Below are 24,521 nucleotides of genomic sequence, written 5' to 3' on the forward strand. Positions count from 1 at the left end.
GTGTAATCAAAAAGAAGGTCACTGATGAGCACCGGCTTCCCGTGATCCCATATGATGATGGCCTCTTCCAGGCCTAAACAAAATAGGTACGAAGTGTGGCGTGCGCATATTGTTTTCAGCACCACATAAGCCGAAGAAGGAGAAGCTCTGCTGTTTCATGAGGCAGAGGAAACGATCAGCCAGTATGATAGAGAGAAATGAGTGTCATGTTCAGCATGAGCACAAATGTGAGCCTAGCAACGCAGGCACAGTGTATCAGGCACTGTTCACGAGCGGGAACTCTAATATCAGTGAAAGTGCGTTATGCATTATTATGATGTTTAGCGAACGCGATAGATTGATTTCCAATTCCCCGGGCTTACATTTGCCAGCGAACTGCCGAGAGTGTGGTTGCGTACCGGGTCTCCAAAAAATACATGGCTGATCCCTCTGTCATAGGAACCGGTATAACACGAAAGTGAAACGTGCCTTCAGAGACATAATTGAGCGTTTGTTGTGCATTCTTTAGCCCCAAGCGCGAAGGAATGAATGCTGCAGTAACAAATTATAATGTCACGCGAAGAACATCAAGCAGCACGAAACTTTCAACGCGCTCCTCAAGCAGAAAGGACGCACGCAACGAACATACAGAGGATGAGCGCGAACTAACTGTCACAGTTGTAACTTATTTCTGTGTGAGGAGCGTGCTTCTTTCGCAAAAGCGGCCGCTGCGGTGAGTGAAGTAACTATTGTGCTCTCAACGCAAACTTGCGGTGAGAGCGCAAGACATACATACCACCGCGATCACGATATACTAAGCGCGCCCATGAGCGACCCCGCCCTGTAGAGGCGCGTGCTTCTCGGTGTGGGGCGACGACCTTTAAAGCGCACTCTTCGAGCCCATCGCGCCATCTCGCTATTAGATAACAACAACACGCTGATGTACCACCGCTCTCCAAGTACCGCCACCCGCAAATAGTGTGTCTAAATAGCTCGCCGTTAGCATGGTAAAGAACGTGCCGTATGTGCCCGCGTCGTGTCGCGCCGCGCGCTGCGGGGCGAGAGGTCGTAAGCTCGACTCCCGGTGACAAAAGTTTTCTTTCTGGTTTTCTTTCTCTCTAATCTGTTTTTTATATTTTACAACGTCATATCCGTGACGAAAATACGTCAGTGGAGCCGTGATTGACCCCGGCATAAAATACTTCCATGTAAAAATTTTGTCGAGGTTTGTGCGCTAGGACATCTGATCATCTGGTGATAAGCCCAATCATCAGCCGCCACATGGTAGAGGTTGTATTGATTTCAATTATAGCGAGCCGGTAACACTGCTATAAATCTGGCATTACCGCCAGCGACTAATCGGAATTCAGAAAAATCTGGCTCTAACGCGAATTGAATGATTTGTAAAAGAGATCGTCATCTTGTAACACTACAATAGCGGGGGAACAACTGGGGAAAATATTACTAAGCGTACTTAATCGATTTTTCCATAAAATAATAATTATTTCAAGGGTATGCACAAGAGGCAAAACATCATAGTGGCAACGAAGTAAATCCGCTGGCATGAGCTGTAGAATGTGAACATTATTTGCTTGTTATTGCTGGTAAGCATCACGTCAGATAATTCAACCAACATAGGCTTGAGAAATGCGGCATGAGAAACTATACCGTAGTAGAATGTTGAGCAGAATACAAGAAGATAAGCATTTTATTGTTATATTTTTTCCGAGACCTTCTCTACACCAGAGCGTAAATCCTTATTTACTAATTTACGACTTTTCTGACCCATGATAAAGGCATAACCATCAGAATATGGCGGCACACACAAATACATCCTGGTATCGCAACGCGCTGCAAGACAAAATAAGAACAACTATTAGCTATTAGCACCAAGAAACACCACGCAATGCGCTTTCGAAGAAGAAATGTTTGGTTTTTTGAAGCCTCATTTGAGAGACCCATGTATAAATCGTGACAACAAAGCCAGTTAAGCTGGCGGAAAGACCCTCGTCAAAGAAGGTAAAGTGTGCAGAGACAAACGCAAGAGGTGAAAATGAGACAACAGAAACAGCGACTACAAAGGCATTCAGTAGCCACACCTTCTTTCATAATGAATGCCTAGCAATCTTCCCAAATTTCTCTCTTTTAACAGTGGTAGGCAGCCGCCATGTTGCTCCAGTGGTTCCGGTGTTCAACTGCTCACCCGAAGATCGTGGAATCGAATTCCGGCCGCTGCGGCTGCATTTTCGATAGCGGCGAAAATGCTTGAGGCCCGTGTACTTAGATTTAGGTGCACGTTGAAGAACCCCAGTGGTCGAAATTTCTGGAGTCTTCCATTATGGCATTCCTCTAATAACATATCGTGGTTTTGGGGCGTTAACCACCAAGTATAATTATATACAATGCTAGAGTGGTTAAACATTCATCCGATCCCACGTCATGTGGGAATCACCTTCATGAGAAGCTGTGAGCGAGTTGTTCCGTGATGCAATTTTTTGGCTTTGAGCTAAGCGTCACGGGGCGGATGGACATGTTTCTATAGGTGCAATAGCTGTGTTAAAATTGTTGGATTACCAAGCATGTCAACAACACTGACATTTTAAGGACACCTTATGGTCTGACGTAACGTCAGCACTCAAGCTAGAGCAAAGATGTCAGTATTGTCGGAACGAAGTGCACTGTCGCGGTTCGATATGAGTATCAAACGTAACTTCCGTTAGCGTAAACCTCCGGGGCCGAGTATCGCTTGAATATTTTTTATTTTATTTATAGATTTTTCGAAGTATACAAAAGCATTGCCCGCGGTCAGGACAAAAGGAGGTGGTTAGCCCCCTGACGTGGTTCTGCTCGCGCTGGGCGCAACATTAGCAATAGAAACAACAGAAATCATTGCAATGCGCACACATAAATATATATACATACACAAAAATATATGCATGCAAATAAAAAGACAAACAAGAGAAATCATTGTAGTAACAATATAAATCATGGCAAGGCGCGCACATAAATACATATATAGATACACAAAAATATATACATACAAATAGTATGAGAGACTGTAGCTCACCCTACCGCGCAGAAAGTGCATTTATCATAAGTGTTGAAAGGGACCGAATTTTTATTTTGAAATTTTTAGAGTTGATACACGAGAGAGCCTGCTGAATCACAGGAATAGAAATGTTGTGTTTAGTAGAGTGCTATAAAAGCAGATCCAACACTGGAACCACAAAGGACGTTAACGCGACATGAGGCCTTAATCATAAGAGTACATATGTAGTATTTATTGCTTTGTTATGAAATTGATAGCCAGCACTACAACCACAGTGTACGTTGCACCGAGATTAGGCCTGCTTAGGGAGTTTTTCTAAAGCAGTTTCTATACTTTGCGTGGCTCCGTGGTAGAATACCTGACTGCCACGCAGAATGCTTGGGTCCAGTGGCGTAGCCGGGGGGGGGGGGGGGCCCACACCAGGTCCCGTGCCCCCCCCCCCCAAATTCTTTCCTATAGAATACATAGAACGAAATGACACTCGACCACATCTGCCTGCCCTGCCCCCACTTAAGATCATGCAGGTGCCTCCCCCCCGGAAAAAACAATTTCTGCCTACGCCCTGCTTGGGTACGATTCCTGCTGGGATCGTAATATTTTCTCTTTGCATTCGTCGGGTGATCGCTCTCAATGTCGGTTTTTTTACCCTCTCGCATTTACCCTACCAATGGGTAGATATAAAATGTTAATCACCTGTGGCGCATGCCTGTATACCGTGGCCTGATGTATACGAGTATGTGCCATATCTCTTTGGGGAAAAAAATTTACCACGTACGCGACAGGCTTCTCACGTTATTCATGACATGACTAGACAGTCATATTCGTCAGCCTGATGCCTATTTTGGTCCACAGCAAGCGGACTAAAATTGTAGATCACGAGAGCACCCAGACGTAGGCCGCTAGATAGATAGATAGATAGATAGATAGATAGATAGATAGATAGATAGATAGATAGATAGATAGATAGATAGATAGATAGATAGATAGATAGATAGATAGATAGATAGATAGATAGATAGATAGATAGATAGATAGATAGATAGATAGATACGGAGAAAGAAACGCTTAAAGGGCGTTGGGTTCGCTTATGAATATTTCGCATTCAATAATGCTAAGCAAAACGTGGAGAACGCTTGAGCTTCGCCTTCAAGGGTAGAACGGGATAGCGTAGGCGGGCCCCGTGCGCATCGCTTCTCCATTGCTAGCCTGCCTTGGCATCTGGGTGCATGCATCAGTTATGCCGTAACGATACGAACGACTCTGCGCGCAACATTGCCCGTTTCACACTATTCTAGAATACCTAGTGCAAATACAGTTCTTAAGTGCCCACTACGGATCAGCAAAGGGTCCACTACACGTCCGCATTGTAACACGCGAACCTACGCAGCTGCTCACTTTGTTGATGCTTTTGCAGCTGATGATGATTAAGTATATCTGAGCGCTTTGTAATGCCTGGGCCCTTTAAACACGCACTCCTTGAGCAATTCACATATTTTGACACGTGGCGCTATTCTGTTCTTCTGCCACGCAATATTACATGCGTTGAGGAGACTCCTTCACTACATGTCAGTCATATATCGTTTTTTCCGAAGCACTGTCAAGCAAGATTGTGTCTCTCTGTTAGCACACCTACTTGCCACACAGACGGCCTGGGTTTGATTCTCACTCGAACCTAAAAATTCATTACTTATTTTATTTCACGCGGGATTGTAAGCTCCGGTCGGCGAAAGCTCTGCAGGACTATCAATAAAGTTGTTACCAACAAATTTTCCATCTTTCTCGATATTTCGGTCACAGACAAGACGATGATTTATGGCTGACAACCGACGACACTACCTTCGCCGCCTACACCGGAATTTCTGCGAAACGAGCTCTTTAGGCTATCGTGGTAATATGGTTAAGCAGATAAAATGACTTATTTTTGCAGTCCGTAAGGGAGCATAGCGCAAAGCCGTAGAGTATGGTAAGAGAAGAAAGGTGAAGAGAATGAGGATGAAAGCTTGAAGTCAAAAGGTATTATGGCGCTACGAACAGCTGCGGGAAATCTTTAGAGATTTCAGAGTTTCTTTTATTGGAATGTACGAAGCCGCAACACGAGGGCTTACGATTCTATTCATAGGCGCGACTGAAGGGCGTAATTGTGCAATCACAATGCCTGATCATTGTATAGGAATGATGAATTAAACATTTGATTATTTACTTCTTTAAAGTACTTAGCTTTAAAGAACTGTAAAAGTACCATCCGAGAAAACAGAGCACAAGCTTTTTAATTGGGTCATCCTTTAAACATTCTTGCAGCACGCTATTTAGCTATCACTGGGGCGTAATGCCGTATTTTCAAAATGAGCCCAAGCCCACACCCAAAATAACAATACAATATGCGATCTCGGTGAAATCTTTTGACTGAGAAAGCCAGCAAGCTAATGTTGTGAATCGATATTCAGTGTATAAGGAAGATACAAGAAATGTCGAGCGGGTCAGTTGCTGAAGGAGCTTCTCGGGAAAAGTATTTGTCAATTCCCTCAACATTAAATGCCATAATTATTTTCACCAGCTTTGTACGTCCATGCATACATGGGCTTTCTGTGTGTTCCTGTAGATACGAAGTAGAGTTGCCAGATTTCGTCACTTCTTATGCCAGTGCGGCGAAGAAAAACGCCTTGAATTCTTGGCTACTTTTCGGTGACGCTCTTGTACCTTAGATTTGAACCAAATTATCAATATCTTGTGACCTGGCAGCCGCTGGCGTTCCAGTATGACGTGTCAAAATATGCTGACCAAGGCGCGCTTCCAGCTAACGAAATCGCATGTGGTTCTTGCATACCTGGTGAGAGAACTGTTGCATGGGTCCTTATTTTGCAGGCCATCTACTGATGAACTCGTCCTTTCATCGTAACAGGAAGTGTCTAGGACAATCGAATGAGCTCCGCATGCAGGAAGCTTCGCACCACAGACGTTGGAAATCGGATATCCAACGAACAGTCTATCTTATTTCTTAGAATTGGGTACGGATTGCAACTTGGAAATATTACCTTTCTGCGCTTCTCGATCACGCCACAGAGTATTGCGAAAGTAACTATAATTGATGCTTCTATCTAAGCCTCTGTGATACTGAGCGAACTCATCTAGTACTCATTTCCATTGTCTCCACTTGGCTGGTACTTTAATCTTTTTAAAAATGTCACTCAAGACGCGTAAAAAGAGTGTCATTTCTGTTATAGCGCACAAAACTTCGTTATCCTGCACGAAATGGTTGCTAAACTCCATAATTTATTCATAGCGGCAGGTAAGCATTATTTGTGAACTTTAGCAAGTCGACAATTTATGTAGCAAGCGCGCGCTCGGATCCAAGCGGATGGTCACGTCTGCATGTGTGCTGCCACGTTGCTTCGCCGCCACGGTTAGCGGCGGGGACATATATAAAACTTCGGCACATCCCACGTAGGAATCGGTGTTATGCGAAGCATGCACGCAATGGTGACTGTGGCGTCAGTTTTCATATTGTGCGAAACGTTACGGAATGACGCTAGAGAAAAGTGGAGGTGGTATACACACACTCATATGCTGAAGAGGCGAATATGTATTATATAACCGGTTGTTTACAGTTGCGTAACGATGCCAACAGCAACACGGCTGTTACCAACACCAGACTGGTACTACTGGTAGCGCGAATCCGAACAGCACAAACACAAGTTGACAGGACCGGCGTTACTCGCAACTAAGCTTCATGCAGGAAAGTTCCCCTGCACTAGCCGAGTGGCACGGGCAGACCAGGCCCGTAGCCAGGTGGGCGGGGGGGGGGGGCTAGGGGCCCGACCCGCCCCGAAAGTTTGGTGAACTAGGTGTTTTGATTAAGAATAAATAATAAAAATAAGTGTTTTTCGCAAATAGTCGAGGTTTTGAGCAAGAGGGCCTCCTAGAAAGAAATTCCTGGCTACGGGCCTGGCGCAGGCGCACTGCATGCATATTACAGTCACAGATGCAGTTATTACAGTTGCGTTAGAGTTATGCTTATGCTTGTCCGTTATGACGGAGAACGAACGCACGTTTCACGAACCCGTGTGTATGTGGAGAAGGGGTTCTTGACAGTTCTTGAAAAACGTCATCATCACCATGAACAGTGAGCACCAGCAGCTGGACCAGACTTGGTAATCGGATCCGTTCGTGATCGCGGCTACGAGGGGTCTCAGTATAGTGAAGTGCGAGGTATAGTACAGCTGGTGGAAATCCTGGAAGCCTCTTACCATAAAATGATCTTTGGTGCCTCCTCTGTCCTGGACGTGGCAGCGCGATCTTTTGATGGCCTATCCACATCCAAGCCGTCTTTCACGCAGTGTAAGGACCAGGCGTAGTTGGGTCTTGATAAGTCAATGTTGAAGTCAATAGTAATGATGAGAGGTCTGGTACTCTCGGTAGATTTATTGTAGGAAACATTGGCTTCGGTGTTTGCGTAATCCACGTAGTCCACGTTGCGGACCACGTGCACGACTGGATAGTAGTTGAGCGTCCTCCAGGGATAATCTGTCTTCAGCTTCCTCACCTTCCTTGCGTTCACCGCTGTGGTGTAGCGGCTACAGTGCTCGGCTGCTCACTCGAATGCCGCGGGTTCGATCCCGGCGGCCGCGTTCGCATTTCGATGGAGGCGAAATGCTAGATGCCCGCGTACTGTCCCATCTCGGGGCACGCTAAAGAATACCAGATGATCAAAATTCCAGAGCCCTTCGCTACGGCATCTCTTATAATCATATCGTGGTTTTGGGACAAAAAGCCCCAACAATTATTATTATTATCACTTTCCTTGCGTGTGCATGTGTGTTCGCGGTTACTGTGTTGGTAGAGACTTTGTATCGCCCGTGGCACATACCCGCATAACATGTACTCTGGTATGCGGGTATGTGCCACACGTGACTGAGAGAAAGGGTTTCATGACGTACGCGACAGATATTTTACGTTATTCACGTCATGACCAGTGAATCGTCTTCGCCACATGCTGATCCCCTGCTGTGCCAATTTTGGTATATTACAAGTGATGGAGACGACCAGGAGAGCGCCCAGATGTAGGCGGCTAGATAGATGAATAGATAATAGAAACGCCCAAAGTGTCTGAGTTTCGCCAAGAAATACTTCGCATTTAAAACTGAAGGCATGCGGCTTACATGCGATTCATAATTAGCGGATCAGGTATCGTTGTGACGTAGCTCGTGCCGAGAAAGCACAATAGTTTTAACGCTGCAAATTGCATTGTAGTTAGAAACAGAAGTGTGCAATGCTGCGCAAGCGCGTTGTCTGCTTGCACATCGTAGCTTCCGCGCTACTTCAACCTGCTTGTGAGATGGATATAGTTGTCCGTGTCCTGTGATCCTGGCGCTGTACCCGATCACAAGGCTCGTTCAGTTGTTCATAGAGTTGGAGAGGGCATTACGCTTTCAAACAAAAGCTTTGTCGAAGGCGCGGCACGACAGACCGCCGTCTGGAGTTCTATGCAGTCTGTGGGTGTGGGACAAGGCACGTCACATGGTCACGAGATCCACTCACCGAGACCTACCTTCTTCCAACGTAGCGATGCATTCCAACACACTGTGCACTCGTACGACGTGGCCAACGTAATACGACCCCAATTTTCTGTTTTTTGTTGTACTTTAAAAACTGTGTGAAGAGAAAGGCGTGTATGGAAATGCTCCCTATGTAAGCACAGTAGTCGAGGTTTCCTTGAAAAATATCAGAGAACAAGCTGAATTCTGGCTTAGCCTATCGATGTGGGTAATTAACCTTTTGTGCAACAGCGGCACACATACGTCCTACTTTTCCGTCTGCAGGAAACGTTTCTCCCACATCACCCGTTGCATTTAGCGCAACGAAAGTCACTCATACCTTACCTCAGTCTTCTTAATATTGAGGAAAATTCTTTTACCACGCTTTCGAAGGGTGAAAGTAGTGTTACAATGACGTTGAATTTCGTTCTATTTTTAGGATAGCTTCTGAATTTTCTGTTTCTTCAGATAGAAAGAACAACACATCGATATACCGCGTAATTTCTTCTTTTTTCTTGTTTTTCAGACAGCTGAATTTAGCTTCCTGTCACCATGTGGTTTTGTAAATTTGCGGAATAACCTGACCGACAAATGCATCGATACAATCCTCTGCGATATTGCCACGCCCTTTCCTCAACGTAATTGAGGATATTTGTTGAGAATATTGAAAATATCCTCAACGTAATGGCGATATTTTTCTTGATGGGCATATTCACGGACAACAGCTGTCCTCGACAATTTCAACAGCCAAAGCGAAGGCTGACAAATGGACAAAAAATGGTTGGTTAATGGTGTGAATTAAGCTTTACAGGAACAGACCACAACGTTATGACGGCTCACAAGAGGCGCAGGTGCATGTGGTGTTCGACTGCTGGAATGAAATCTCCACAAGTTTTGTCAGCACACCTTGAGATGCGATACTCTGTGCCACTTGCTTCGGCCATTTCATCCAAAATGCCCATTGATTCAATCTCGAGATGGTGCCTTCATGAGGCAATGGGACAGTGTTTCCCACTTTTTGAAAACACTTTCATGAGTCAGTGGGACATATATATCCCATGTTTTTTTCAGTAACTACTGGCTTGATTTCTTTGTAGCTTATATTACTATACCACAGCCGCTTTTTACATGATCATGCCAAAATATAGGCAAACCCACAAAGGGTTAAGGCGTAAGCGTTAGATACTTTATTCAACGCGAAATTTGATCGCCGGCGTCAGCATCCCGCGGCGTCGGGGACGAGTGATGTAAAACCTCGTCATCACGTGATGAAGTCACAGATCGCCAAAATTCGTGACGTCACCATGACGTCATTACCACTTCTCTGCGACGTCACGTGGCAAAACATCACATGATGACGTCATCACAAGACATCGTAGGCTGGTCAGAGGTGGTCCGATCACGGAGGCAAAGCAAAACCAGTTGAACCGCCTCTGGTCTTAGAGGCAGTGCGAAACCAGCTTAGATGCAGAGTTTTCGGAGGGTGACTGAGCAGAAGTGGTACATCGACTGGGAACAAAAACATTCGGCAGATCCCACATACCGTGGGAATCGATGTCATGCGAAGCATGCGCAGGATGGTGACTGTGGCATAATTTTTCACGTGGAGTGAAACGTTACGGAATGACGCTAGAGGAATATGGAAGTGGTATACGCGCACTCATATGTTGAAGAGTCGCATATCTATTACATAACCAGTTGTTTACAGTTGCGTGACGATGGCAACCGCAACATGGGTGTTACCAACACCAGACGCGGTTAGCTGATATGTAGTGCTTATACTCTTCAATACTGGACAGCGCGAATCAGAACAGGACAAAGAAGGAACACAGATGCACAAGACAGGCTTTAGTCGCAACTAAGCTTCATTCAGGAACGTTTCCCTAGATATATACACAGCCGAGTGGCACGCGCAGGCGCATTGCACGTACGTTACAGTCACAGTTGTTACAGTGGCGTTACAGACGGAGAACGCACGCACGTTTCACGAACACGCGAGTATGTGTAGAAGGGGTTCTTGACAGTTGTTGAACAAGGTCATCATCACCACGATCAGTGAGCACCAGCAGCTGTACTGGAATTGTTAATCGGATCCGTTCGTGATCGCAGCAATGAGGAGTCTAACTGTAGTCAAGTGCGTGGTATAGTGTATCTGGCGGAAATCATGGATGCCTATTACGATGAAAGGATCTATGATGGCTCCTGTAGTGGACGTGGCAGCGAGGTCTATGCATAAGGGACCCAGGTTTTCTTATGCCATTGTTGAGCGGCTGTGGTGAACGCCACATGTCTCATTATATTAAACCTGTCATTTAATATTACAACAAATTCACAATTGAGGAGAGTGCTCTTTCCCGAAAACGTTTCACCTTTACAGCATGTGTAGGTACGGTGACTCATCTTGTTAGCTGTAGGAATCCGTGTATTTGGTTCTTTTGTGAAAATTGTTTTATTCAGAAATAACGCAACATAATCCGGCAGCGCATTGGAAACCTGATTAGAATAAATATTTACTGGCAAGTAGACATCATTGTTATAACAAAGAGGGCTGTCGTCAAAATACATGTGAGGAATTGAGCATTAAAGGGCCCCTCACCAGGACACATAGCAAATTTTAGTTAGACGCTGGAAGTTGTTGCGTGCCGAATTAAGAGCAGTATGCCGCAAGAATTTTTCAAATCGGTTCATTACGAGCTGAGAAAAACAAGAATTTGTAGCGGCGCGAAACCATGATGCGAGGAGGCGAGTTTCAAACCCTTGCCGCTCGCCCCGTGTAGCCTTCGCAAGCCAAATCCCTTCCCTGCCCTCTCCACTTGACACATACGCATGAACACGTCATGCGCATGCATGGTCACGTGCGCATGACGTGCACGAGCCAGCCCGAGCACGCGAGCGGCGTTGCACGGCCGCTACCTTTTTTTTAACACGAAAGTGTTTTATGCCGGGGTCCACCAAGACTTTCATGACGTATTTCCGTCACGGAAGTACGTCAGCAAAATGAACGCCATCAGATGGCAAAGAAAAAAAACTATAAGAAAAAATTTCCGTTGACGGGAGTCGAACCCATGACCTCTCGGTCCGCGCGATGATGGCTCGCGGGCTTTTAACCCACTGAGCTACCGCCAAACACATTACGGAGGCTACATGAACGCGCCTTTTATCTTTCACACTTTCCTCTCACAGTTTTCTTGAATTGATGGATGGATGCTATGAGCGTCCCCTTTGTAACGGGGATGTGACATCTGTGCCACCAGGCAAGAAAAAAAAAACAAAAAAAACGCGCCGTTGCTACGACCGTCCCATTCGGCGCGTTTCCGATACAAGTTTAATTTCGTCAACGCTTTAACAAACCGTGAGGTGGCAGCTTTAGCTCAAGCCTCGCTCATAGCATCCATCCATATCGAAAAATAGCTCTCCGACGCTCGCCTGGCTACCGCGTTCCCCGCTCGCCCTGTGAGAAGTAACGGCCAGGCTAGAAGGAAGACACGACGCGCGTAGCGTTTTCTCTTCGCATTTCACGACGCTTTGAAGGAGTAGATATCGAGTAGCAGTGTTTATGTGCTTGTTGATGCCATCTTTGCGCGGGACTCACCATATGCGGTATCCACGTATATGTTAAGAACTTCAGCTACCGCAAGGGTTAAATCATGATCATGGGCGTTAGTCGTCGGTACGGAGATGTGCCACTAGGCGTCAACGGTGTGCGATGCGTCCACCATCAAGCGGTGCTATATCTGCCAAACAACAGTAGACATTGTACAAGCTGTCATATGCCAATGCACTATAAACAATAAACTACTTTTGTGACGACACGTTTCACTTTCGTGTTATACCGATTCCTATGATGGAGGGATCAGCCATCATTTTTTATGTAGCGGCCATGGGCATTTTGTCGGCGTTCTCTGTGGTGTACTGCCTGTTTCTGCGGGACGGGCATTTAAAGTTGAGACATTTGTACGGGCACGAGAGTGGCGGTATCATGAGCCAGTGCCGTATTAACGTTTACTTGGACGCGGTAGAATAAACGAGCATAATGAGTGCTCGAACGCGCCAGAACATTACTTTCGTTTCCAGGGCTGGCGTCTGCTCGATGCGCTAACCGCGGGGACACGAACGTAGGGGGAAAGGGAGGCACATTAGCCCCGCATCTCGCTGCAATTCACGAAAAAAAAATGAAGAAGCCGCACGCATTGCCTTTGTGTGTCTCATTATTACTCTCAAGTTTTATTAATCTATTCAAGCAACAAAGTGCACAAACTACACATGTCGTGTCAAATAATTATCGCAGCGTCACGTGCTCCTGTTGGCGACGTCAGAGCACACTCGTCTACGTAGAGGAGCGACGTCACAGCACTACCACCTACGTAGGGCCATTTTCTCATGTACGTCATCCCCTCATTCTCTAAAGCGCGCGCCCGCGAGGGAAAGGGCAAGCAGCGTTCACCTTGAAATTTGACCCATTTCCGCGGCGCGTAGCGTTGCAAATTTTGGCAGACGTGATCGTGAACGCCCAGTGTATGCATTGCGCTCGTTAGCTCAAAATTGTCAAACCTGGTGAGGGGCCCTTTAAACAACGCTTGAAGCAACTGGGCTCCGAGCGCATTCGCTATAGTAACAGTTCACTATACCTCCATCTTCGCAGGGGCAATTAAACATATAGACTCCATTGATGGGTGAGATGGTACACTGCTGTCTTAGTTTTGCTAAGGGTTGGCAAGTTGGCCAGTAACCGCCGATTGGCCTTAAGCAGCAGGTTCCGTAAGCACACTCGCTTGTGGCATCGCAATAGTGGCCTAATGGCTTATTCTGTAAAAGGAAATCACATCAATGGTTTTACATAAACAAAATGATTAACGACCACAAACGCAGATTACGTTTGGCTATCTTTCGAACGTTATATTCTTTGTATAAGCAGCAGTGGCCTTTAAAATAAAGTGTGAGTAGACTGCGCTGGTGCACGTAAATAAATATTTGTGTCTTTATTAACTGTTGAATTTTTATCAATAAATTCACTCTATACTGAAGTAAATGAATGGCAAATGTACGTGAGGGAAAATGTAGGTGTCACATTACATTTTGGCAGATGTCGCACTGTTTTGCCTAACAAGGCACGCGTTTTATTCATGTCATGCAAACTATTTATTCCTTTAGTAGTTGTAAACAAGATGGCCACGCCCTCGTGCGACAGGATATGCGTATTGGAATATTACTGCCACGGGGTTATAATGGTGAAAGATGTACACGTCCGATTTTTATACGCGAAACTTTTGACTGGGCGACGTTGTGTCCGGGAAATCAGGTACGACTTCCTGTGCAAGCGAGCCTAAGCACAGCACAACGATAGCGGCGATTACGGCCTTCATAGCCGAATAGTCCCGTGGTTGAAAAAATGCGTCGACTTTTATTAACGCCTAATAAAACCTTTCAGCGTTATCGCTGGTGCTGGCCTGAGCACGAGAGTAAACTCGAGATTTTTGGACGTGCGCGTAATCTTAACAGAACGGTCCGAAATAATCGCGAAGTTTCCAAAACATGCGGCAAGGATTGCGCCCAGAGATGGTCAAACACGCAACAGGCCGGTTTCATAAAAATACAAAATGACTATTGCACATATCAATACAAAATAAAGGAATGAACAGATAACGTTTCAAAACATGTTTCCGCTACTGCGTATCATATTACTAGCCTATAAACCGCGTATCCTTGTTTGTGTTAGCAACATTTCAACAGACTACTAGCGTCAAGTTATACGGGCTTGGTACTGTTCTTCCGAAGGGTATTTTGTCGATTGTTGTATCTTGTACATGGAACAAAAACCAAGGATCTATCTCTCCGCGATACGTACTGCAAAAAATATTATATGGCACCGAACTATGTCACCAAAATTTCAAAGACTGGCCGACTTTGCTGTGTTAGGAGGCAAGGGGACCGACTATACTGGACGCGGCAATTTGACGTGAAGAAAACTTGCTCTATCTAAAGGAACACTTGCACCTTATTAACGTCATTTGCAAGAAAGAAATATTAGAAAGGAAACGCAATAGCGACAATGTGTCACACATTACGGTAGAGCAGGTAATCGCTGTATCAGATTTGTGCAGTGAATGTTTCTTGTACGTTTTGCGACATAAATTGCCGTTTCATATATTTGGCTAATTTCACACTGTCGGCATAGAATATGATCTTTATGCGTTTTCCGCAGGCAGTTACCCTCAGTTAGTTTAGACATTTTACAGCGCCGGTGAAAACTCTCAAAGCTTTCATTTTGGGCCAATTTTTGAATCAAAAGATAAACTGTTGATGTCGCAAGCGATGTCGAATGTAATTTAATCGGTTGAAGTCGCATCGGTTGTTGTTAGAGAGGGAGAAAAAAGCTATTTTAAAAGGCCATTTCTGGGTCCGAGCTGTAGGCTGACGCTCCACAAGCTCCCCCAAGGTGGTGAGTATATGGTGAAGGACAGGTGGCCACGGCGAACTTGTTTCGCCGTGGTGCGCAACCAACGCCTCTCATTTAAGCATGCCAGAGCCTAGTGATTGGTGTTAAGGTGTAAAGTCAAGAATACGGGACAAGTACTACTGGTCACGCCTTGCCGCTGACGTTGTTCGCTACATAAGGACATGTCGAGACTGTCAGCGACGCAAGACACCGCCAAGAACACCAGGCTTTCTTCACCAGATCGAACCACCTTGTCAATCGTTCCAGAGAATCGGGATCGACCTACTGGGGCCGTTCCCAACGTCAACTTGCGGAAATGAATGGATCATCGTATCTATCTACTAAGTCACCCGCTACGCCGAAACAAGCTCCCTGCCCAACGGCAGTGCCACCGAGGTGGCCAAGTTTCTCGTTCAGAACATCGTCCTTCTTCATGGCGCCCCAGAGGCTTTCCTAGCCTACAGAGGTACGGCCTTTACAGCTGACCTAACTCAGGCAATCTTGGGATACAGCCGGACGAGCCACCGCCGGACCACCGCCTATCACCCGCACCCCAATGGCCACAACAAACATCTAAATAAGTCCATCGCCGACATGCTGGCCATGTACGTCGAAGTCGAGCACAAGATGTGTGATGCCGTCCTTCCTTACGTGACGTTCGCATAGAACACGGCCGTCAAAGAAACGACGCAGATGACACCATAGAAGTTGTCACCACAAGTATCACCATACAAGTATCACCATACAAGTTGTGACGCCACCCAACGTCACCGACGCAGAAAACCTTGGCGTCACTGTCTACCTTCAGCACACCGAAGAATCCAGACAACTCGCCCCTATGCGCATCAAGAGCCAGCAAAAGACCGACACCCGGCATTATCACCTGCAACGACGCCAGGTTGAATATCAGCCCGGCGAGTGTGCTTTGGTCTGTACGCCGACATACCGACGTGGGCTCAGGGGAAAACTTCTTCGTCGATACCTCGAGCAATACAAGGTGCCTCGACGTCACGGCGCTCTGGACTGCGAGGTCATCCCGCATGGCATTACGAACTGTCTGCGGCGCCGCACACGACCATAATGCGTCCGTGTCGTACGCTTAAAACCGTTTTATACGCGTTAGCGAACCTGAGGACTCTACTTTTTGCTTTATTCATTATTGCTCTCTCTTGGTGTATGCATACTCCTGCCCCCTCCCCACGTTCCATGTTTTGTTTGAAGCATCTGGATGATGTTTTTCAGAGGGGGTGAATGCCACGCACGCTGCTTTTATAGCGAAAGCTGTTATGACATCACAACAAGGGCCATTTTTGGCGCCGTAGTTGTCCGCCACCGGTGTCCGTTGCCCTATCGCGCAAAATAAAAAAAAACTTAAAAGAATATTCGAAGTGGATCGAGGTTCGAGCCTGGGCCCTCTGCGTGGGAGCCCAGTATTCTACCTCAGCGCCATGCCGGTGCTTCAAACTGCTTTGCAAAGAGACTCTATACAGGCTTCATGTAGGGAAGAAACCACATTAACATATGTAATGTAGTGTGGTAGAAGAGCAAAACTACAACCGGGCGTCACACAAGACTAATTCTGTAACCAGGCGCCAAACAATGCGAATTGCGCTTCGAGTCGGTTGTTGAATGCTTCCAACCCATTACAAAGGCGGTGTCATAATTTTTCATCACCCTCAGCCACAGCATTAACAAGTGCACATAATGCCTTAGAGGTGTTTAGCGAGTGCTACGGTTCTCCGCAGAATGACAAAAAAATTGGACCATCTCCCCGAAGGGAACGCTGATGGGATGCGCAGCTGCAGCGTTGCGCACGGGTGGCGTCACGGGTTGAACGGCGCAAACGCGGGTACTGCGGTGAGCACTGGAATATTCGTTTGAAGCGAAACTCGGTGTAGCGTTTACTGGTATAAACGTTTGTTTGAAACGCAGACACGGGAAGCGAGTGGGCGTTCGAGCCGGCAGCTGCGGCGCTCCGGCGGGTGTGGGAGAGAGTGACGTACGCGCGCACCTGCGAGGGGAGCGTGCAGGTGTGCGTGACGTCAACGCCCAGCTGTGGCGTGACCTACTTGGCACCGCTCCAACACCTGCGCCGAGGGAAGCCCGATGCGTCGCGCTTGTGCGGACGGACAGCGTTACAAAGGCTAGTCAAAGAGCTGCTACGCATCTAAAATTGCATGCTGGCTGCTTCCTTACTTCACGAAAACTATGAATATTTCTAGCGTAGTGGGTTTCTCGCAAGTGTACTTCTATTCGTTGCCAAGGAAGCCCATCAGGCTCCCACAATACATTTCCTCAGAGTCTCAACAATGTTAATTCCCCCTCTTTCTCTCTCTCTTTCTCACGTTAATGTAAGTTATAAAGCCTGGTGGGAGAGTTAAATAAGGATCGGGCGTCACACATTATGAATTACGTTACTAGTGGGTCGTGTAAAGCTTCCAACCCATTACAAAGGGCTCAGCCATAATTCTTCATCGTCATCAACCGTGGGATCAAAAATGCACATAATGCCTTACAGATGGTACCTCGCTTCTCCGCAGAATAACGAATAATGTCGTGACGGGTGCTTCCCAACTTCACAAAAGTTATGATTTGTGGTGTAATGGGTACGCTACTCGTGTACTTGTATTAGTAGCCACAAGAGAGATTACAAAGCGCTCTAGCATCGCCGCTCTTCCAGCTTTCGCTGCGACTGCCAGGGGAGTGAAACTTCCCATACCTTCCATGGAACGCGATATTCGCTGACAGCGCCGGATGAACGCCTGGTGTTTGGGGGTGGTGCTAAACCATGACGGCGCATTGCAGACACACACTGGGGGACGCCATCTTGATGAGGACTGAGGATGCGAGTGGCGAGGGGGCGGGGGGCGATTTAGTGCCAAATTCAATTGGGATGCACCAGCAAGCCAAGCTGAGCGAGTGGAAGGTATTCAAATGGCGTGCGCGCAACCTTCTTCCTGTTGCGCAATCCGCCACATGATGAAAGCGGCAATCGTTGCATTCTGATTGATGAAGGTTTGCCCATCCGCCTATTTTTGCAGCACTTATTCTAAGTAACACTTTGTTTTTGTTTACGTGTACATATAAATTAAACAAGAATAAAAAGCAGAGTATGTTTGAATGTTACATTGCCTAAAGGTACCATTTATGCAGTAAAAACACAACTTAAATATGTTACGTCCGTAGTCGCATACAAAAGTCGCATCCCGATGTGGCGTGCAAGTGTAGAAAAACAAAACCAGCAGCATGCAGATCGTACCTTCCGTCCACCGGGATACGAAAGAATTTTATGCTGGTGCGGCGTGAAAAATTTCGACACCACTCAGCACAGCACGATTTGTGATGACGGCGCGAATCCATTCATGCATCTTTTTCGCTGACGCTTGCAAGGGTTTCACTGGAACAAACTTTACGGTGGTAAAAGCGGCCTTTGGGACACTGTAGGCCGTACTATATATGGGCGCACGACAAGAGACGCCCATTTTTCGCCGTGAGAGATAGGACGACGCAGTTCCCGCTTTCCACTCCGGGTGGCGCTCGTATTTTCGCAATTTCGAACTGCAAATTTTAGGTTCGCTTGCGTGTTAAAAACTACAGAGTCAATAAGTAACCTGGTAATAAATATAAAATGGAACAACAACGTCCATTTATGCTCGTAGGTAGTACAGCCCCCAAACATTAGGATCGCTGCGGTCACGGGACAGAAAAACGGCGAAGTTTCATCCCCCTGACTGTGCTGCGCTTTCCGCGCAGGCCTGGCGTTTTTAACACGAAAGTGTTTTATGCCGGGGTCCACCAAGACTTCAGTGACGTATTTCCGTCACGGAAATGACGTCGAAAAAATATACACGATCAGATGGCAAAGAAAAAAAGGTACCATCAACGGGCATAGAACCCACGACCGCTCGGTCCGCAACAACAGATGGCGGGCACGCTATCCACTGCGCCACGGTCTTTTTTTTTTCTTTATTGACTGCGCCACGGTCACAGACTCTGGAGGCATTACGAACGCGCCTTTTATATCTACCACTCTCTCGGTCGGCTGGGTGGTGTTGACCTCTGGGAGTAGTAAGGTAAAGTAATTCGTCATTGCTGTGGCCTCCGCGACTAGCACCTGCAACGCGTTACGCGTCCGTCCCATTCGGCGCGTTTTCAACAGAAGTTGAATTTTGTCAATACCTTAACGCACCGCGAGGTGGCAACCTTTGCCCAAGCGTCGTAAAAGCGTCGGCCTCGCTCATAGCACCACGCTAATACAAACCAAAAATAGCTCTGCGACGCGCGCCGGCCTCACCTGGCTGTAACACCGCGTTCCATGCTCACGCGCTCGCCCCGAGAAAAATAGCGGCCGGGCTACCGGGATGGCACGACGCGCTTTGCGTTTCCCTTTAGTCCGGCCGTGGTGTTCAATCACTTTTAGGGGCGAAGCTCCTTAAGGCGGCACCCGTTCGTCCCTCGTAGTCATCGTAGTAGTCCGTAACAAGTCTTACGCTTTGACCTCCAAGGTGGTGCTGGTGGGAGATTTCTCCTGTGCGTTGTTGAACAATAAAAAATTCGCAGCGTGCGCATTAACTAAAAGCCGAATTCTTCTGTCTCTCATTCCCCATTAGCAGCCATTGGCATGTTCCAGTAGGAAACGTTAGTAGAAGTAGAAGTGTAACTGTTAGCTAAAAGCCGACTTCTTCTGTCTCTCATTCCCATTAGCAGCCATTGTTCACCTCCAAGGTAGTGCCTGGTGAGATTTCTCCTGTGCGTGATTAAACAATAAAAATTTTGTTCAAAACGCCGTTGATTGATGAAATAAACCAACGAAAGACGCCAGATGTTTTGTAAAAGCAGAACGAAAGAACGCCAGATGTTTTTCTTAAAGTGTAGTAGTAGTAGTTGTATGTAGCCACCTCTCCCGATCGTCAACGGGCGAGGTGGACCGGCAACGGCGCGAGGACCCTGCCGTACGAGAGTTAAATCACACTAAAAGACATACTTTGCGGGCGATACACTCTAGTGAGCTTTCAACTTTCCGTCTTAATGTACATGATAAAGAAATTATTTCTACGAAAAACGCAAGGCACACTTTGAGCAATATATTTGGTTTTGGGACGCTAAATGGAACCATGAGGCGATGCGAAGCCGGAGCACTTGCACGATCGCGTTCCGTTGGCTTTCGTTGGGCATGCTACCGACCTCGCGTCGTGGAACGCGCGTCCTGTCTTCCCTCTAGCCTTGCCTTTAATTCGCACAGGGCGAGCGGGGAATGCGGTCGCTCTTGGCGCTCTTTCGCTCGGGAGCGGACTTCTTCCTTGCATTTCACCGATCACAAGTGATAATGAAGGGACCACGTAAACCAACAGTACAATAAAAGTTTGATGTTTAATATATACACGATGTTTCACACTCTTTATATTATGTACTGGGCGCATTTCACGGAAGAGTTTCACAGTTTACAGATGATTCCCTCCGTAGCTTCGCCCCACTCATCATCATTCACCCCGTGGATATGTTGTGATTTTTTTTAACATGCCGCGGGATGGCGACCAATTTCTGCGTCCAATATGCGACGCTCTTCTGGCTATCACACCTCATTCTCTGATTACGCTTTCACCGTTAACTACTACAGATGCCACAAGGGTTTGTGTAATCATTTAACATGGACGTTAGTCGTCGGGATGGAGATGTACCACCAATCATCAAAGTGGGTGCATCCACGTTAAACGGTGCCATTAGCTGCCAGACATCAATATGCATTTTAGAAGCTCCCCTTATATCAATGTACAGTAAACATTGAGTTACTTCTGTAAGGGCACGCTTTACTTTCGTGTTATTCCGATTCCTATGACGGAGGGATCAACCATTGTTTTTTGTATTTCTATGTAACCGGTCCGTTACACTGCCTTTCGCAAACCGTGCCCCAATGTCTCGGCATCTTCCAAATTGTTTTGATAGGCTTTAGCGCGAAAGGGTGAACAGTTGAGTTCATTATGGAACTAGCGCGGGCACCAGCGATAAGACTAGAATGTTTGATGTCTTTTGTATAAATGCCGACGCGCCTAACCGCAGACCTGATTTATCCATGGCCGACGACTATTCATGCTGCTATAAGTTTACAGCGTGAATCGCATGCGCGTTGCATTTTGGTTTTCGGGCCACATGTTCGCCCAAATAAAAAGTTTAGCTTTGAACACGCCGACTGCTGCTTTCTTCGACGTCACGACCACGTGACAAAATTACGGCGCTAGGATATTAGCGCAAAATGCATTTATATGTATGCGATTAAAATGTGACTAAAACGCCAGATCATCGCAAACATAACTTTAGGCGACAAGTGGATAACCAAGAATAATAAAAGCGGTGCCGGTTTGTAAGAGATTGATTACTGTTATTAATGTGACATCTGTCTAATTTTCAGTTAATGGAAAAGCCCATGTAAGACTTGATAGCAGATGTTATTGATAGCGAATGTATGCTGAAATTTACTTACAACAGGTTGTGCAGTGACTGATAAAGTTGCTGGTAGCATTATAATGCAGATGAGGCGATATAAATAAGAAACAGGGTCCATGTGCGCTGTACCACTTCTTCATTAATTCGGCAGCACAAAGCTCATGATATCATCTTTTATAGGGCGTCTTACTTTGCCGCGCAGGTGCACGCGAATGATGGCCTACAGGTATGATTCACTGTTTTCACATTTAATGATGACGTTGAACTTATTGGTCCGAGTTCTAAAATGATATCTCTCCATTCCCAATCACCGGAAGCCATTAAAATTCTTAAAATGCATGCATGCAATTGTGCAAAGCTTCTCAACCACCTGAAAGCTCCCGGCTAAATTTTGATTGACATAAGCGTAAAATTTGCTTCTAAAGGAAATAGGCAAATACACTGCAAAACATATTCCGATCTCCCAATACTGATGATAACTTTAACATTCAATCAGCTGCTCATACATTCATTGGAGCTTCACTTCTGATACTGAAAGTTTGTTATGGGTGTTACATGAATTTAGATAGCAGTTTATTACACGCAAATACAGCCATGCCTTCCGTAATTTTATCCAAGCATCAAACAAACATGCACGCTCGGCTGGTATCAACTACAACTCGGAATATAACCCAGATAGTATTTAAAAGAGCACAAGTAGACAAACAAATTGAGCCACAAATGCAATCTCAAGCATTAAAATTTTTCAAGAACACTTAAAGTCTTGAATATTCACCAAACTCTACAATTCTTGGAGCGTATCTTGAGTGCTCATCCTCCAAGAAACGCTCACAGTTTTTATAAACGTTTTGCAAAAGTATCTTCGAAGTATCCCGTTACGTCGAACGGGATAGGCATCCAGCACGGGTATTTGGACAACTGCATTCCGAAATACTTTTAAGAATATCTCTACCCAGCCCTGCTTGGTATAGGGGTATACCAAAACATGCATGGCATGATTTGAGTGTATGAAAAAAAAATGAGTTGCTGGTCATAACAACAAGGTTGCCGCGCACGGTTATTCTGCTATTTCTTGTAACCGGTCCGTTACAAGTATAATCAGTGTCTTGCACGAACCGCGCCCGAATATCTTGAAACCTTCCCGATTAGTTCAGAATCTTCTCATAGGCTTGAACGTGAAGAGGCGAACAGTTGAGTTCATTCTGGAACTAACGCCGCCACCACCGATAAAGCTCGAATGTTCGTAGCCGTATGTACAAATGCCGACACGCCTTACCGCAGGTCAGATTATCGACGGCCGACGCTCTGTTCGCCGCTAGCAGTGTACAGCGTGTATCGCTTGTAGGCTGACTTCTCTCTGACCGGGCACAAGTTCACTCAAATAAAATGTTTCTTGAACCAGCCGACTGATGCCTTCGTCAATGCCACAACCACGTGACAATATCGTGAGCTGCATAATTGTACATCAAGACAGAAGCAGCAAAATGCCGCAGTGATTTGATGGCGTGCGTTTCATAAGCTTGCTTTTCGCAGAATGCGTATCACAATGGTTGCGTGTATGAAGTGAATGAGGGGTGATAAAAAGGAGAGATGATATGACGCATTCGTCATGACGCCATAGTAGCCATCTACTCAACACCGTCTATATAACAATGTGTACATATCCATCACAAAGATGCGGCAATAAGGCCCATATGGAGACATTAAACCCGTGATTTGTATTGAGTTACATAATATAGATATCATTCTAGCACACCATGTACGTTCGCAATGACAATATTTACTGCACTTGTTTATTTAAGTAAATACCTCAAAATCATCATCACCATCACCATTATCAGCCTAACTACATCCGTTGTAGGGCAAGGCCCTCGCTATGTTTCGACACTTAGCTTGTTTCTGTGTTACATTATCCCCACAAATTTCTTAATCTCTCTCAACAAACAGGAGACGAGCGCACAACGAACAACGAAGTGTTCCTGTGTTTTTGAAGACGGATTGGTCGACTGAAGATTCATTAAGGATGGGTTAGATGAAGATGAAAATGTTTGTGGAAGATGAATTAACAAGTGGCACCAATTTCAAACCTTTATTTAAATGTGATCTGCCCATTGCTTGGTTTTTGCGTACATCAGGCCCGGATAGAGGGTTCTTTCTCCAACCTCAGCGAGTCGGCTCACTGTGCTGCGCCCGACCTAACCTACCGCACGACCCTCTGGTACCTTGGAGACGACTCCCTCCAAAATAGTGCATTCCATCTACCTACAACGATCATACAAAACTATTTTACCTCACTGGCAGACCATACTCCCTTCCACAATCGCGGCTCAACAGAGCTCAGGCGTTCACATTTCAGCGTTTGCAAATGAATGTGTATCCTAATCCGTGTCTCTTACACGTGACTTATCCTGGTTCTTATACCGATAATTCTTGTCCCTCATGTCAAAAAATAGACACTTTAGATCATATGCTCTGCCAGCCTGCTTACTCACACTCTACGAACGATAACTCGGTCCGGGGGAATGAGGCCCTTCACAGCCCTCTTTTGACCGACCAAGTCTGGCCGCCCAGCAGGCCTAGGATGTGCATGAGAGGTTTGACCTACCTGTTGACTTTCTGTTGAGGCAAATTCTGAATGACCGCAGTAATGTTCTTCATACCATATGTAACTTTATACCTGCTTCTGGCGATCTTGCTTTCTCTTGCAATCCAGCATGCTATTCGTAATGGCCAGTGATTATGTTACTTTCGTGCTACCGGCCTTGTCCATGCCAATTCATTCATACTGATTTTGGCTAAGATATCTTTATAACCCGTCTTTTCTCTTACCTACTCTACTGTGGCCTTCTTTCAGTTTACACCTATATTTTAGATGCGAAGCAGCTGTTGCGGTGGGCTTTGTCCGTAGATCCATTGGCGGCCGTACGCTTTATAAAACCGACCATAGCCATCTATAACATATTGAGCGCGCGCTCGCACCAAGGAGAAGTCTTCTTCGTCTTGTTCTTCGACCGCCTTGATGATGATACGAGCAGAGCACTTTAGAGGCCCGGGCTGCCGTATGTTGTCCTAGCTTGGCGTAACG

At 46.1% G+C, this 24,521-nt stretch overlaps 1 long non-coding RNA gene across 1 annotated transcript; it reads right to left on the reverse strand.

Annotated features, from left to right (window-relative positions):
- Positions 1-1,669: 1,669 nt before the first annotated feature.
- LOC119374442 (uncharacterized) lies at positions 1,670-13,295 on the reverse strand. Its single transcript, XR_005180178.1, has 2 exons — positions 13,188-13,295; positions 1,670-1,830 (listed from the first exon to the last, which is right to left on the reverse strand). It is a non-coding gene; the product is annotated as an uncharacterized LOC119374442 (long non-coding RNA).
- Between the last annotated feature and the right edge of the window lie 11,226 nt (positions 13,296-24,521).

This window comes from Rhipicephalus sanguineus, chromosome 11 (genome assembly GCF_013339695.2).
Source record: "Rhipicephalus sanguineus isolate Rsan-2018 chromosome 11, BIME_Rsan_1.4, whole genome shotgun sequence".
NCBI lineage: Eukaryota > Metazoa > Arthropoda > Arachnida > Ixodida > Ixodidae > Rhipicephalus > Rhipicephalus sanguineus.